The 13,163-nt window shown below is 50.2% G+C and overlaps 2 long non-coding RNA genes across 2 annotated transcripts in view; one reads left to right on the plus strand and one right to left on the minus strand.

Moving 5' to 3' along the window:
* LOC148117130 (uncharacterized) overlaps positions 1–1,998 on the minus strand; it is a 15,115-nt gene extending 13,117 nt beyond the window's left edge. The window contains exon 1 of the long non-coding RNA XR_015737146.1: positions 1,311–1,998. This is a non-coding gene — a long non-coding RNA (uncharacterized LOC148117130). The remainder of the gene's footprint in view (positions 1–1,310) is intronic.
* Positions 1,999–2,242: 244 nt separating this feature from the next.
* LOC148117134 (uncharacterized) overlaps positions 2,243–13,163 on the plus strand; it is a 60,278-nt gene continuing 49,357 nt past the window's right edge. The window contains exon 1 of the long non-coding RNA XR_015737145.1: positions 2,243–2,355. This is a non-coding gene — a long non-coding RNA (uncharacterized LOC148117134). The remainder of the gene's footprint in view (positions 2,356–13,163) is intronic.

Raw genomic sequence — 13,163 nt, forward strand, 5'->3', positions numbered from 1 at the left:
CGCCCGCCGCCGCCGAAGGACCTCCGGCGGCGACGGGCCCCGACGCGTCCGGCGACGCGCCGGAGGCGACCGACCGCCGTTTCTCCAAAGGCCGCGCCCGAGAGAGAGGTCACGGGCCCGCGACGCCAGAACCGGATCCCCGGCCCCGAGGAGGGACGGGTCACCGCTGCTCCCCGATCGTGGGAACGCTGCCGGGGAGAGGGGGAGCGAGGCGACTCCACACGGCACGCCGCAACGAGCGACACACACGCACGCGACGCGCACGGCGAGGCCGCGGACGCGGGAACGGCAAAGACGGGGAAGCGCGGGAGGGACCGCTCGCGGCGGGCACGGACGGTGCGGACGGGTGGGACCCGGGAGCCCACCGCCACCCAGCCCCGCTCTTCCCGCTCGGCTCCGCGCCCCGAGGCGTGCGCACCATCCCCCTCGGGGGAGCGGGGTGACCGGGGGGGGTCCCGCGGCGCTCGGGCGCGCGCACGACGCGGGCCCCTTCGTCCACCGACCACGGGTGACAACATCCCAGGCTCCGGCACGGCACGCCGGCGTCACGGCACGCTCTCTTTTGCCCCGCGTGGTTCCTCCCCGGACTCGGAGCGAGGAGGCGCGGGCCGCAGCGGGCACACAAACGCTCGGGTTCCCCCCCCAAAAGTCGGGACGCGGCGAGGGGAACCCGGCCAGAGCTACGCGCATCGGGCGGGTCACGGGGCGGGCCGGGGCGACCCAAGGCGGGTCCGACGGGAGACCCCAAGCACGCCCTTTCATCGGATCGCTAGAGAAGGCACTTTCCTCGCTGAGGGCGGGCGGGACGGACCCGGCCCGACGAGCCCCCGGCCGCGGCAGCCCCAAGAGCGGGGGAAACGACGCTCGATGATCTCGAACGTGGCGAGGCGGGGGGGTCTGCGGTATCGGTAAGGGCTTCTCTTTATCTTTTTCCTTCCGGGGGCGCATTCTCGAGCGTAACGCGGACAGGGGGGACCGGACCGAGAAAAAGCATAAACTACAGACTAGGTCCCCCGAGAGCCAGGCCTCTCCGGCACCACCCACCGGCTCTGCACCGGACGGGGAGGCATTCTAATCGTTTACCATTAAAACCCACCTCGAACGGTGAGAAGAACAGAAAGGCCGGCCGCGACAGCTCAACACCACCACACGGCGCTCAAAAGCCTACGGGAGAAGGCAGCGCGTGGTGGGCCGCTCGCCCGATCTCACAGGAGCTCGCGAGAGACGGTTCATCGTCCCCCGCTCACGGAGGGGGGGACGGACGCAGAGAGCCTTTCTTACCGCTCGCCTTGACCCCCACACGAACACACCTTCGCAGAGGAACACCGCCGAAGGCCGGACCGCGCGCGGGAGGGCACACACGTCGGAGAAACGGGAAACGCCGCCGCCGCTCAGTACCGGGCACCTCTGAAGATCGGCCTGGAACGCTCCAGGAGCACCGCGAGGATCGCGAGCGAGACGCGCGCACACAAAGCCCGTTCGGGAAGGGCGTGTGACGCGGCACACATCGGCCAACCCTCTCCCGGCTCGGAGGGAGGAGGGCCGCACGGGCCACACACGGTGGGCGGAGCGAAACGCGCGAGAGGGGGGCAGACGCCGGAGCCCCTGACGCACCTCACGGGAGCCCCCACGAACCACAGCGGGGAGTGCGGGGGGGCTTTCACAGGGCTCGTGCCGGAGAGACCGCACCCCTGCCTTCCACACACCACCAAAGGTGGGGAGGACAGACGCGGGGCCCGCTGGCAGAACGAGAAGAGCGGCCGCCATTCGCCATGAATGTCCGTCCCTCGCCTGGCGCGGCTTAGGCCTCCGACCCGAATGAACACAGGGCGAGAGCACCACATCGATCGACAAGCGGAACCGGGGAGAAGCGAGCGAGAGAGGGCACCACAGACCCGACCGACTGCCACCAGAAAAAAAAGAAAACCCTTCACACACCACCTCCGAAACCAAAAAAAAAAAAAAAAAAAGCGGAGTGGAGTGGGCCAGCCACGGGGGAAGAAAAGGTGTGCACTCGGGGGGCACATAAGCAAGCAGCAGAAAGCCGGGCTGGGTCACCCTTTCCCCCAAAGGCCTCATGGAGACTCGGGAGCTCCACAACCTGGGGATGGGAAAAAAGTGCACTCGGGAGGCACACGGGAACAGGGGACTGGGGACACCCACCCAGTCCGTGGAGACTCGGGAGCTCCACCGCCTGCTGATCCCCGAAAGGAAAGAAAATAAAAAAAAGAAAACCCTTCACACACCACCTCCGAAACAAAAAAGAACCCTTCACACACCACCTCCGAAACGAAAAAGAAAAAAGCGGAGTGGAGTGGGCCAGCCACGGGGGAAGAAAAGGTGTGCACTCGGGAGGCACATAAGCAAGCAGCAGAAAGCCAGGCTGGGTCACCCTTCCCCCCAAAGGCCTCATGGAGACTCGGGAGCTCCCCAACCTGGGGATGGGGGAAAAAAAACCCTTCACACCTCCACCTTCAAAACCAAACACAATGGCGGTGGTCGTGGGGAAGAAGCGGTGTGTGCACTCGGGAGGCACATAAAAGCAGGCAGCAGAAGGCCGGGCTGGTTCACCCTTCCCCCCAAGGCCTCATGGAGACTCGGGAGCTCCATAACCTGGGGGTGGAGAAAACAGTGCACTCGGGAGGCACACAGGGGACCCACCCAGTCCGTGGAGACTCGGGAGCTCCATCTGATCCCCAAAAGAAACTTGGAAAAAAAAAAAAAAAAAAAGCACCGGGACGGTAAGGGAAGAGCACCGGGAGGCAAGTCCCACCATCCAAACTGCACGGGTGACAACCACGAAGCGGGAACGCCTGACACGCCACGTAGGTTGGGTTAAACGGGAAAAACGACCCAGCGAGGCTCGGAAGAGACCGCAACCTACAGAGTCCTTTCATGTCACCCACTTCAAGGACAGCGTGTCAGCACCTATCTGCAGGTACAATAAGGACAGATAGCAACCACTAGAAGAATGACACCAGGTACAGGGAGCAATTCACAGACCACAGGGGACTCCTGAAAGTGAGGCTGGGTGACATGTCCCAAAAATGTCCCCATAAACAAGAGAACCGACCCTCAAAGGAACAACTGGTCGACCTCATGACCGTGAAAGGACCGAGAGAGCGAGGTGGACATGCCACAAAGCCGGGCGCCCAGCCTCCTCCCGGCCGAGGACCCTGCGACCAGCCGCTAGGGATGGAGCAGGGCAAGAAAAAAAAAATACCTGACGGTACAGGAAACCGGGGACCAGTGAACAGAGAACAGAGAAGAAGCCGTGACCGCAGCCTCCTCTCGGCCTCGAGACGACGAGGCCCGCCTCTGAGGACCGAGAGTTCTGGCAAGGAGAAAAACAAAAGAAAAAAAAGAAAAAAATGCTCCGAGGCCACCCAACGAGTACGGACCAGGGAGGCGAGAAAGCCGTCGAGACCACAGTCTCCTCTCGCCCTCAGGATGGCGAGGCCCACCGCTGAGGACCGAGGAAAAAATAAATAAATAAATAAATAAATAAATAAATAAATAAATAAATAAATAAATAAATAAAGCTCCGAGACCCCCAACGAGTCCGGACCAGGGAGGAGAGAAAGCCGGGACCACAGCCTCCTCTCGGCCTCAGGATGGCGAGGCCCGCCGCCGAGGACCGAGGGTTCTGACAAGGAGGAAAATAATCAAAAGCTCCGACACCCCCAACGAGTCCGGGCACGGGCGGCGGGGAAGAGCCGTGATCAACCAGCGCCCCCTCTCGGCCTCGGGTCGCCGGGGACCCAGGGCTCTCTCTCTCTTAGAGAGAAAAGGCGAGGGAAAGACAGCTTTGAAAGCCGGGGTACTTCACCCATCCTGGGCCTGGCCGGACCCGACACCTAGCGGTGGGACGACGCGAACGACTCAAGCCTTCTGGTCGACCCGCTCAAGTCTCCCGGCACCCTCCCCAGCCGTGGCTTTCGTTCGGTTCCATCCCAGACGCACCCATAGGCGACTCTTCCGGCACAACCTCCTACACAGAGACCGTCCCCAAGCACGACACCGACCGCGGGACACGCCCGCCCGCCAGCCGGGACTCTCGTCACTCTTTCCGCCTCACAAAAGCCACTTCGCCCTCCTTGTCGGCGACCGAGGACCAGGAGCGTTGCACAAAACGGCCAACACCGCTAGGTGGCGCCCGACGACCCACCCGACCGACAGAGATCGCTCGCTCGCTCGCTCGCTCGCTCTCGCTCGCTCGCTCGGCCGCGGCGCGCGAGCCTTCTCTGGCGCGACAGAGTGTCCTCCCACGCTCACGCCCGGAGGTGACACGCACCCACGACAGGGCAGGGGACTCCCCGTCGTCGGTTCCCCCACACCCCATCCCCGAACATGGGTGAACGCGGGCTGGCCGGGACGGACGTTCGGGAGGAGCCACGGACGCTCAGGCTACGAAAACGAAAGGAGGAACCGAGACCACAGGCAGCTAGCTAGGAAAACAGGCCAATCGCTCTCCCTCGTGGAGAGGGAGGGAGGGAGGGAGGCTCACGGGAAACAAAGAGTGCGTCTCCACGATCAGTGACAGTATTAAGTGGGCCAGTCGAGGGGCTGCGACACTTAGAGCACGGTGAGAGGGAGAGACCGAGGGACTGAGGGAGACCGAGGACCGAGGGAGGGAGGGAGGTGGCCATGGCAGGCAGTCTCCTGCCATCCGAGTCTCCTTTCAAAGACATAGACTTCACCTTGGCCACTGCTTACTTGCTTGCTTGCTTGCTTGCTTGCTTGCTTGCCTGCTTGCTTGCCTGCTTGCTTGCTTGCAGTTCTTTTTCTCCACACCACTCCCCACACCCCCGGCACCTACTTCTCAGACTAAATACCGAGTCAGAGAAAACGAAAACAGTCGTGGAATAATGTGTTTGTTTGTGTGTGTGTTTTAAAATATCTCCATTGGATTTCATTTCCAGGAATAATAGGGTCATGCGGATCTGTTGTGAACATTTTCACTTAGGATGGAGAAAATTAAAAGGTCGTTTGATGGATTTCTGGTGGAGGGTCTATTTCCCACCGCGATGAAGATGATCTCCTGATCCTTGTACTTTCAGTTTCTGAGTGCTGCTGGCATGACAGACACGGGCCCTCACACGCGCGTTGACGAGACAGTACTGACTGAGTGACAGCATGGAGCCCGTAGGACAAGGCTTCGGCTTCCCCTTCCCCTCCCACATAAACCAGAAAAATAAATAAATAGATCAATAAATACCCAGAGGCAGAAACATGGAAGCAGCTTCTCAGACCCTTTAGAGAAGGCTCCTGAGGTCTGACTGGGGTGACACACGTGGCAGAGGAGACGACTAGGCCAGGGCTCCTCCCTTCACAACCATCATCCAGGCCCCCAGCACTGCCTGCCTGCCTTCCTCCCTCCCTCCTTCCCTCCTTTTATAAATGCCAGGTTATTTATTTTAATTGACTTATTTTTAATTGCGTTGGGAGGCTAGACATTTTTGGGTTTTCGGGAGTGGACAGACATACGAAAGGAAGGAAGGAAGGAAGGAAGGAAGGAAGGAAGGAGAGAAAGGATCAGAGCAGTGAATATACAGGTGCACTGTCATTACACCAATGTGGACTGCAGATAGAAAATAAGAGGAAGAAAAAAAGAATAGAATGTCACCAAAAGGTCAGCCTGGTCTATAAAAGTGAGTTCCAGGACAGCCAGAGCTATTCTATGAAATTGCCCGAGTTCAAATCAGCAATTTCCCAACTCCAACAAGAATGTTTACAGGAAAGGCAACAGATAAAGGCCCATCAAAGAAGTCCAGTGGAGCTGTAGGCACACCCTTTGAAACTTCTCTATTGCAAGGTCACAGAGTTAGGAAAGGATCTTGATCTTAAACTTTCCTTAATAGTAAGTCTCTGTGTGTATCATACTCAAGCCAAGTGCCCTCAGAGCTCATGGAAGATGAAACAGAGCTCTACAATAAGAGACGGGTGTTGGGGTGGGGGGGGGATTCACTCAAGAAAATTAAAGCAAAGCCCTACACTAACCCTGGCACACAGTAAAATCAGTCCTATGAGGAAATTTTTAGCTCTAATTGCCCACGTTTTACAAAGGCTTCTAACCGGGAAGTGATGATGCATGCCTTTAGTTCCAGCACGCGGCCTGGTCTCCAAGAGCGAGTTCCAGGACTGACTCAAAAACTAGAGAGAAACCCTGTCACAAAAAAAGAACAAACAAACAAAAAAATCTATTACATAAATCAATAGATGCATACATAGATGGAAGAATAGATGAGAGACAGACAGAAAGAGAGAGAGAGAGAGAGAGAGAGAGAGAGAGAGACCCAAACCCCATCTTCTGTCTTCTGATGGTACCAGGCTCTCTCCCAGGGGTCACAGAGGAAGGTGGGCAGGCAGCAACGCAGACAGTGTACGTGTGTGATATCAAGCAAGCCTATATGTGATATATAGGGTCTAATAGGGCATTGTCAGTATTACATTGGGGTAGGTCTCAGGAGCACAAGAATCCAAATCTCTGATGTATTCCCTGTCACCAGAAGAGGGCACTAGATCCCCACCATGTGGTTTCTGGAAATTCTCTGCAGTTCTGATTGTTTTCATTGTTCCTCCTGCTTGCCTGTATTTAGTGAGAGAGTGGGTAACACTCCTCCCTGCTTCTCTGTGTGTCTGTGCCTGTCACATCCTGGATAGTCAGAGTGCCCGCCACCTATGCCTGCCTGAGATGTAGCCGGCAGCCCTGGCTGGGGCTGGGGGAAAGGGAGAGAGTGGATTCTCCTGGAGAGCCATGGGCAGAGGCTCTGTGGATTCCCTGCAAGAGGCCTCACTGTTTCAGGTACAGCTGTGACCAGGTCTGAATCCAGGACAGACTCCAAAGCCAGAGAGAATCCCTGTCTCAGAAAATAACAACAACAACAAAAAAATAAGTAAACTAATAGATAAATTGATAGCCAGGCAGAGACTCAGAGAGATGATAAAACACCTCAGAGATCAGGGAGCCCAAGGCAGGCAGGTCACTGCGAGTGTAAGGCTACCTTGTTCTGCAGACTGAGATTCAGGACAGGCAAAATGACACAGATAAATTCTGTTTAAAAAAAATGGTGTTCAGTGCATGCCTTTAATCCCTGCACTAGGAGGCAGAGGCAGATGGATCTCTGTGAGTCTGAGGCCAGTCTTGTCTACAAAGTGAGTTCCAGGGCATACAAGGATACACAAGGAAACCCTAAGTTGAAAAACCACAAATAAACAAACAGATAATAACAATAAAAATATTTGAGAGTTCAAATAATTGACTTCATCCACAATAAAAAAATATGGATATCAAAATATCAAATGCACTTGAACACATTGACACAGGAGACCGCTTCCTAAATATAACCCCAGTAGCACAGACACCGAGAGAAACAAAATGAATACAGGAGACCTCCTGACACTGAAAAGCTTCTGCAAAGCAAACGACATGGCCAACAAGACAAAACGACGGCCTACACAATGGGAAAAGATCTTCACTAACCCCACATCAGACAGAGGTCTGGTCTCCACAATATACAAAGAACTCAAGAAATTGGTCATCTAAAGAACAAAGAATCCAATTGACAAAATGGAGTACAGACCTAAACAGAGAACTCTCAATGGAGGAATCTAAAATGGCTGACAGACACTGAAGAAAATGGTCAACATCCTTAGTCATCAGAGAAATGTACATCAAAACGAGTTTCTATGTCTCTTGGATGAAAGAATGAAAGGAGTGCATCCCCACACCCCGGCTCAGTGTTTAGTATCACGTTCTGTTAATTTCTTGTACATTTAGTTTAATTTCACATTTTGTTCATCTCTCTTGGTCTGCACCAAGTGTTTCCCTGTGTGGGGTGGGGCATGGAAGGTGTCTTATTTCAGAACATTTTATTTTACTTTGCTTTGAGACGGTCTTTCCAGTTGTGTAGAACTTAGTTTAATTCCAAATTTTTTAAAAAGATTTGTGGGTTTTTTTATTTTTTTAATATTTATTTATTTATGTACACAATATTCTGTCTCTGTGTATGCCTGAAGGCCAGAAAAGGGATCCAGACCTCATTACATATGGTTCATGAGCCAGCATGTGGTTCCTGGGAATTGAACTCAGGGCCTTTGGAAGAGCAGGCAATGCTCTTAACCACTGAGCCATCTCTCCAGCCCTAAAGAATTTTTTATGGTTTGTTTAACTTTATTTTACATGCAGTGGCATGAATGTGTCAGTTCATCCAGAAATTGGATTTACAATCACTTATGTGCTGCTGCCATGTGGGTCCTAGGAATTGAACCCACTTCTTCAGGAAGAGCCACCAAACCATCTCTCCAGGCCTTCCTTTAATTTAACAAATGTATTGGTGTGTCTCTAGGTGTGCCTCTCTCTCTCTCTCTCTCTCTCTCTCTCTCTCTCTCTCTCTCTCTCTCTGTGTGTGTGTGTGTGTGTGTGTGTGTGTGTGTGTGTGTGTGTGTGGGTGACTCTGTGTGTCTGTGGGGTGGCCTTTGACTTTACCAAGGTGAACACATTCAAGAGAAGAGATGGTGATTTACAGATAGAACACAAAAAAAAACAAAACAAAAACAAACAGATAGCTTGATCTTTAAAAGTGAGTTCCAGGACAGCCAAGGCAGGGCTATTACCTGAAATTGACTGAATTCATATCAGCAATTTCTCAACTCCAACAAGAATGTTTACAGAGAAGTCAAGAAAAAAAAATCATGTTGAATGAAGTGCCAGAGTCAAAGACCTGCTCCACTACCTGCCAACCCTGGCTGTATTTTGAATCTCATATTTGATTTCTCTCTCCACGTACATTGAGTTTAATACATGTGAAGGCAGACTGAAGAAAACAATCAAGAAAAAGAGAAAACATGAGGAGTGGGACAAAACAGAGATCTAGAATGGGAGAGAGAGGGAGAGAGAGAGAGAGAGAGAGAGAGAGCGCATTCACCTCAGTCCTGTGAGAAAACCACCTCAGTCCTTTGAAGAAATTTATAAGTCTCATTGCCTACCATTCTAAAAATTAAAACCATCTACTTGGGTGGTGGCGGCGGCGCATTCCTTTATTCCCGGTTCTCAGCCTATTCTACAAGAGCTACTTCCAGGACTGGGTCCAAAGCCAGAGAGAAGAAAAGTTTGTGATTTACTTAACTTCATTATATGTGCAATGGTGTGAGGGTGTCAGATCACCCCGGAACTGCATTTACAATCACTTATGTGCTGCCATCTGGGTGCTGGGAATTGAACTCAGGACCTTTGGAAAAGCAGGCAATGCTCTTAACTGCTGAATCATCTCTCCAGCATTAAAGAATTTTTTATGGTTTATTTAACTTTATTTTACGTGCAGTGGCATGAATGTGTCAGATCATCCTGAAACTGGATTTACAGTCACTTATGTGCTGCTGCCATGTGGGTCTTGGGAATGGAACTCACTTCTTCAGGAAGAGCCACCAAGCTCTTCAATGGTGTTTTACAGATAGAAAATAAGAAAACAAGACAAAAACAAACAGATAGCCTGATCTTTAAAAGTGAGTTCCAGGACAGTCAGGACTATTACATGAAATTGCCTGAGTTCAAATCAGCAATTTCTCAATTCCAACAAGAATGTTTACAGAGAAGTCAAGAAAAAAAAAAACCAACAAATCAGGTTGAATGAAGTGCCAGAGTCAAAGGCCTGCTCCACTACCTGCCAACCCTGGCTGTATTTTGAATCTCATATTTGGTTTCTCTCTCCACGCACATTGAGTTTAATACATGTGAAAGGCAGACTGAAGGAAACAATCAAGAAAAAGAGAAAACATGAGGAGTGGGACAAAATAGAGATCTAGAATGGGAGAGAGAGAGAGAGAGAGAGAGAGAGAGAGCATTCACTTCAGTCCTGTGAGAAAACCACCTCAGCCTCATTTATAAGTCTCATTGCCCACCATTCTAAAAATTAAAACCATCTAGCTGGGTGGTGGTGGCGGCGCATTCTTTTATTCCTGGTTCTCAGCCTATTCTACAAAAGCTACTTCCAGGACAGGCTCCAAAGCCAGAGAGAAGAAATGTTTGTGATTTACTTAATTTCATTACATGTGCAATGGTGTGAGGGTGTCAGATCACCCAGGAACAGCATTTACAATCACTTATGCGCTGCCATGTGGGTGCTGGGAATTGAACTGAGATATCTCTCCTGAAAATTGAACTCAGGACCTCTGGAAGAAGAGCCAGTTCTCTTAAACTCTGAGCTATTTCTTCAGCCCTTGTTTGTTTCTTTAATTTAGGAAAAAGAATACTGTATTATTTTAATGCATGAGCACTCTCTCTGCACCCACTTCCATTCACCAAGAGAGTGCACTAGATCTCCACCCTGTGGTTTCTGGTAATTTCAGAAATTCCATCTCTGCACTTCTGATACTTTCCTTGTCCATGAAGAGGACATGAATAACATTAAAAATCAAAATCCCCTGGCAGTATTTCTTTGCCAAATGCATGACAGTTCTATATGAGACCACCCCGTAGCATTGTTTTATTTCATTTATTTTGTGATTTCTGACTCTCTCGTACATTGAGTTTAACTTCAGATTTTATTTGTTTTTCTCAGTGTTCCCATGTCTATCCCCGTGAGTGCGTGTGTGAGAGTGTGTGCCTGTGTGCGTGTGTGCGTGTGTGTGTGTGTGTGTGTGTGTGTCTGTGTGTGTCTGTGTGTGTGTGTCTGTGTCTATGTTTATGTATATGTGGGGGGGATTACAATTCAAACTATTTTAGTGAAGGCCCTTTGCAGACAAGACAGCATGGCTGTTAACTTCACCAAGATGAAAGCTTTTAGAAGGCTGCCTTTGGTAACCACCATGAGAGCTGACCTCAACAAGATGGTAGACACCATGAGGCATATTTTCAAGGTCCATTTCTTTTTCTGTCTCCTAGCCTCTAGAGCACCATGATTTGAATGCAGTGTCTCCAGATTCTCCAGCTATACATGCAAAGAAAGATACCATAAACCTTTAGGCTCCTGTCAAGGGTGAGAGGGTTCAAAAGAAAAGAAAAAAAGAAAGGAAAAGAAAAGAAAAGAAAGGAAAAGAAACGAAATGTGAAAGACAGACTGAGGGGAAAAAATTCAAGAAAAACAGAGAAGTTCCCATGAGGAATGGGACAAAGCAAAGATCTAGAGCGAAAGAGAGAGAGTGAAAGAGAGGGAGAGAGAGAGGAAAGAGAGAGGAGAGAGAGAGAGAGAGAGAGAGAGAGAGAGAGAGAGAGAGAGAATTCCCTCAAACAAACAAACAAAAAAACACCCTTACAGAACACCTGGCACACAGTGATCTCAGTCCTTTGAGAAAATTTATAAGTCCCATTGCCCACCATTGGAAAAAAAAATATCCATCTGGGTAATGGTGGCAGTGCATTTCTTTATTCTCAGTTCTCGGCCCTCAGATCAGGAGAGACAGAGGCAGACAGATTGCTGTGAGTTTGAGGCTACCTTGTTTTGCAGTGTGAGTTTCAGGACAGGCAAATGACAGACACAGAGAAACCCTGTCTTGAAAAAGAAGTGTGTTTAGGAGGCAGAGGTAGAGGCAGAGGCAGCTAGATCTGTGTGAGTCTAAGGCCAGCCTTGTCTATAAAGTGAGTTCCAGGGCAAACAAGGATACACAGGGAACCCCAAGGTAGAAAAACCACTAATAATAATAATAATAATAATAATAATAATAATAATAATAATAATAATAATAATCTAAGAGCTCAATTCATTGACTTCAACCACAATTCAAAAATTAAAAAATAAAACAAAGAGTGTGTCTGATCAATCAGGAACAGTGAAAGGACTATGTGGGCCAAGGGGCTGCCACAATTATGACTTGTTAAGAGGGAGGAACTGGGGGGTGGGGGAGGGAGGGAGGGAGGCAACAAAGGCAGTTTCTTGCCACCTGAATGCCTTTCAAAGACATTTCACCATAACAACCACTTGCTTCCTTTCTTGGGGATCTTTTTCACAGTTGTGTTTGTACAGCCCCACACCCCACTTCTCAAACTAAAAGTCCAAGTGTGAGAAAACCAAAACAGTCATGGAAAAATTCCCACTTGGATACCTTTTCCAAAAACAACGGTAACAAAAATATGTATACCTAAGCAGACCGATCAAGTTGTAGCCTCACCCTTGACTGGTTCAGCAAGGAGTTCTGGCTGTTAGGAAGGGCTGGCGACCTTGAATATTCCTAGTCTGTAAAATCTGGAGTCCCACGCCTACCCCGTGCCCTCAGGGGACAGGAGTGGAGGCCAGGGCCCCTGCCATGGGCGATCTCCTAGATCAGCTACAGGCTCTTATCGTTCCTGGGCCTGCTTAGAGAAAGACATGATGAGATGCAGAGAAAATTAAAACAGCCATGAAATGCTACGAAAAATTCCGACTTGGACATCATTTCCAGGAATATTGACACAGTGAATTGTTTGTTTAGAACATTTTCACTTCAGACAGAAAAAAATAAAAAAAGGTCATTTTATTCTCAGACCCTTTACAGCTCCTGAGGAATGGGGTGCTGGGGTCACAGCAGACATGGCAGAGGATGTAACTAGGCCAGGGCTCCCTTCTCAACCACCAACCAGGCCCCCAGCACTGCCTTCCTTTGTTCCGTGGTTTTTTCATTTTCTTGCTTTTAATCTTCTGTCTTTCTTTTCTCTTTCTTTCTTTCTTTCTTTCTTTCTTTCTTTCTTTCTTTCTTTCTTTCTTTTTCTTTTGGTTCAACATGTATACATTTTTGTAATTTGGTATGGGGTCTTTTCTATACAACCTGTCTCCAATTCAAGGAGGGCCACCTGCCTCTGTCTCTTAGATGATAGAAGAAAAGGGGTGTACCACAGCAACCCAGCTTTGTGTTTCGTATGTTGTTCAATTAAATTCTTGTACATGTAGTTTAATTTCAATTTTGTTTTGTTTTGTTTTTCGAGACTGGGTTTCCCTGCATAACAGTCCTAGCTGTTCTTGGAACTAGCTCCTTTCTTGAAGCCCTGGCTGGCCTCTAACTCCCAGGGATTCACCTGCCTCTGCCTCCTGTGTGCTGGGAATAAAGGCATGAGACACCACTGCCCGGCCAATTTCAAATTCTATTTAAATCTCTCGATGTGCCTTCTGTATGTGGGGGAGACAGGGAAGGTGTCATATTTTAAAACATTTTCATAACTGCACTTAGCACTGCACTCTTTTACATTTTATTTT

Source organism: Myodes glareolus, unplaced genomic scaffold (genome assembly GCF_982192425.1).
Source record: "Myodes glareolus unplaced genomic scaffold, mMyoGla1.1 HAP1_SCAFFOLD_49, whole genome shotgun sequence".
Lineage (NCBI taxonomy): Eukaryota > Metazoa > Chordata > Mammalia > Rodentia > Cricetidae > Myodes > Myodes glareolus.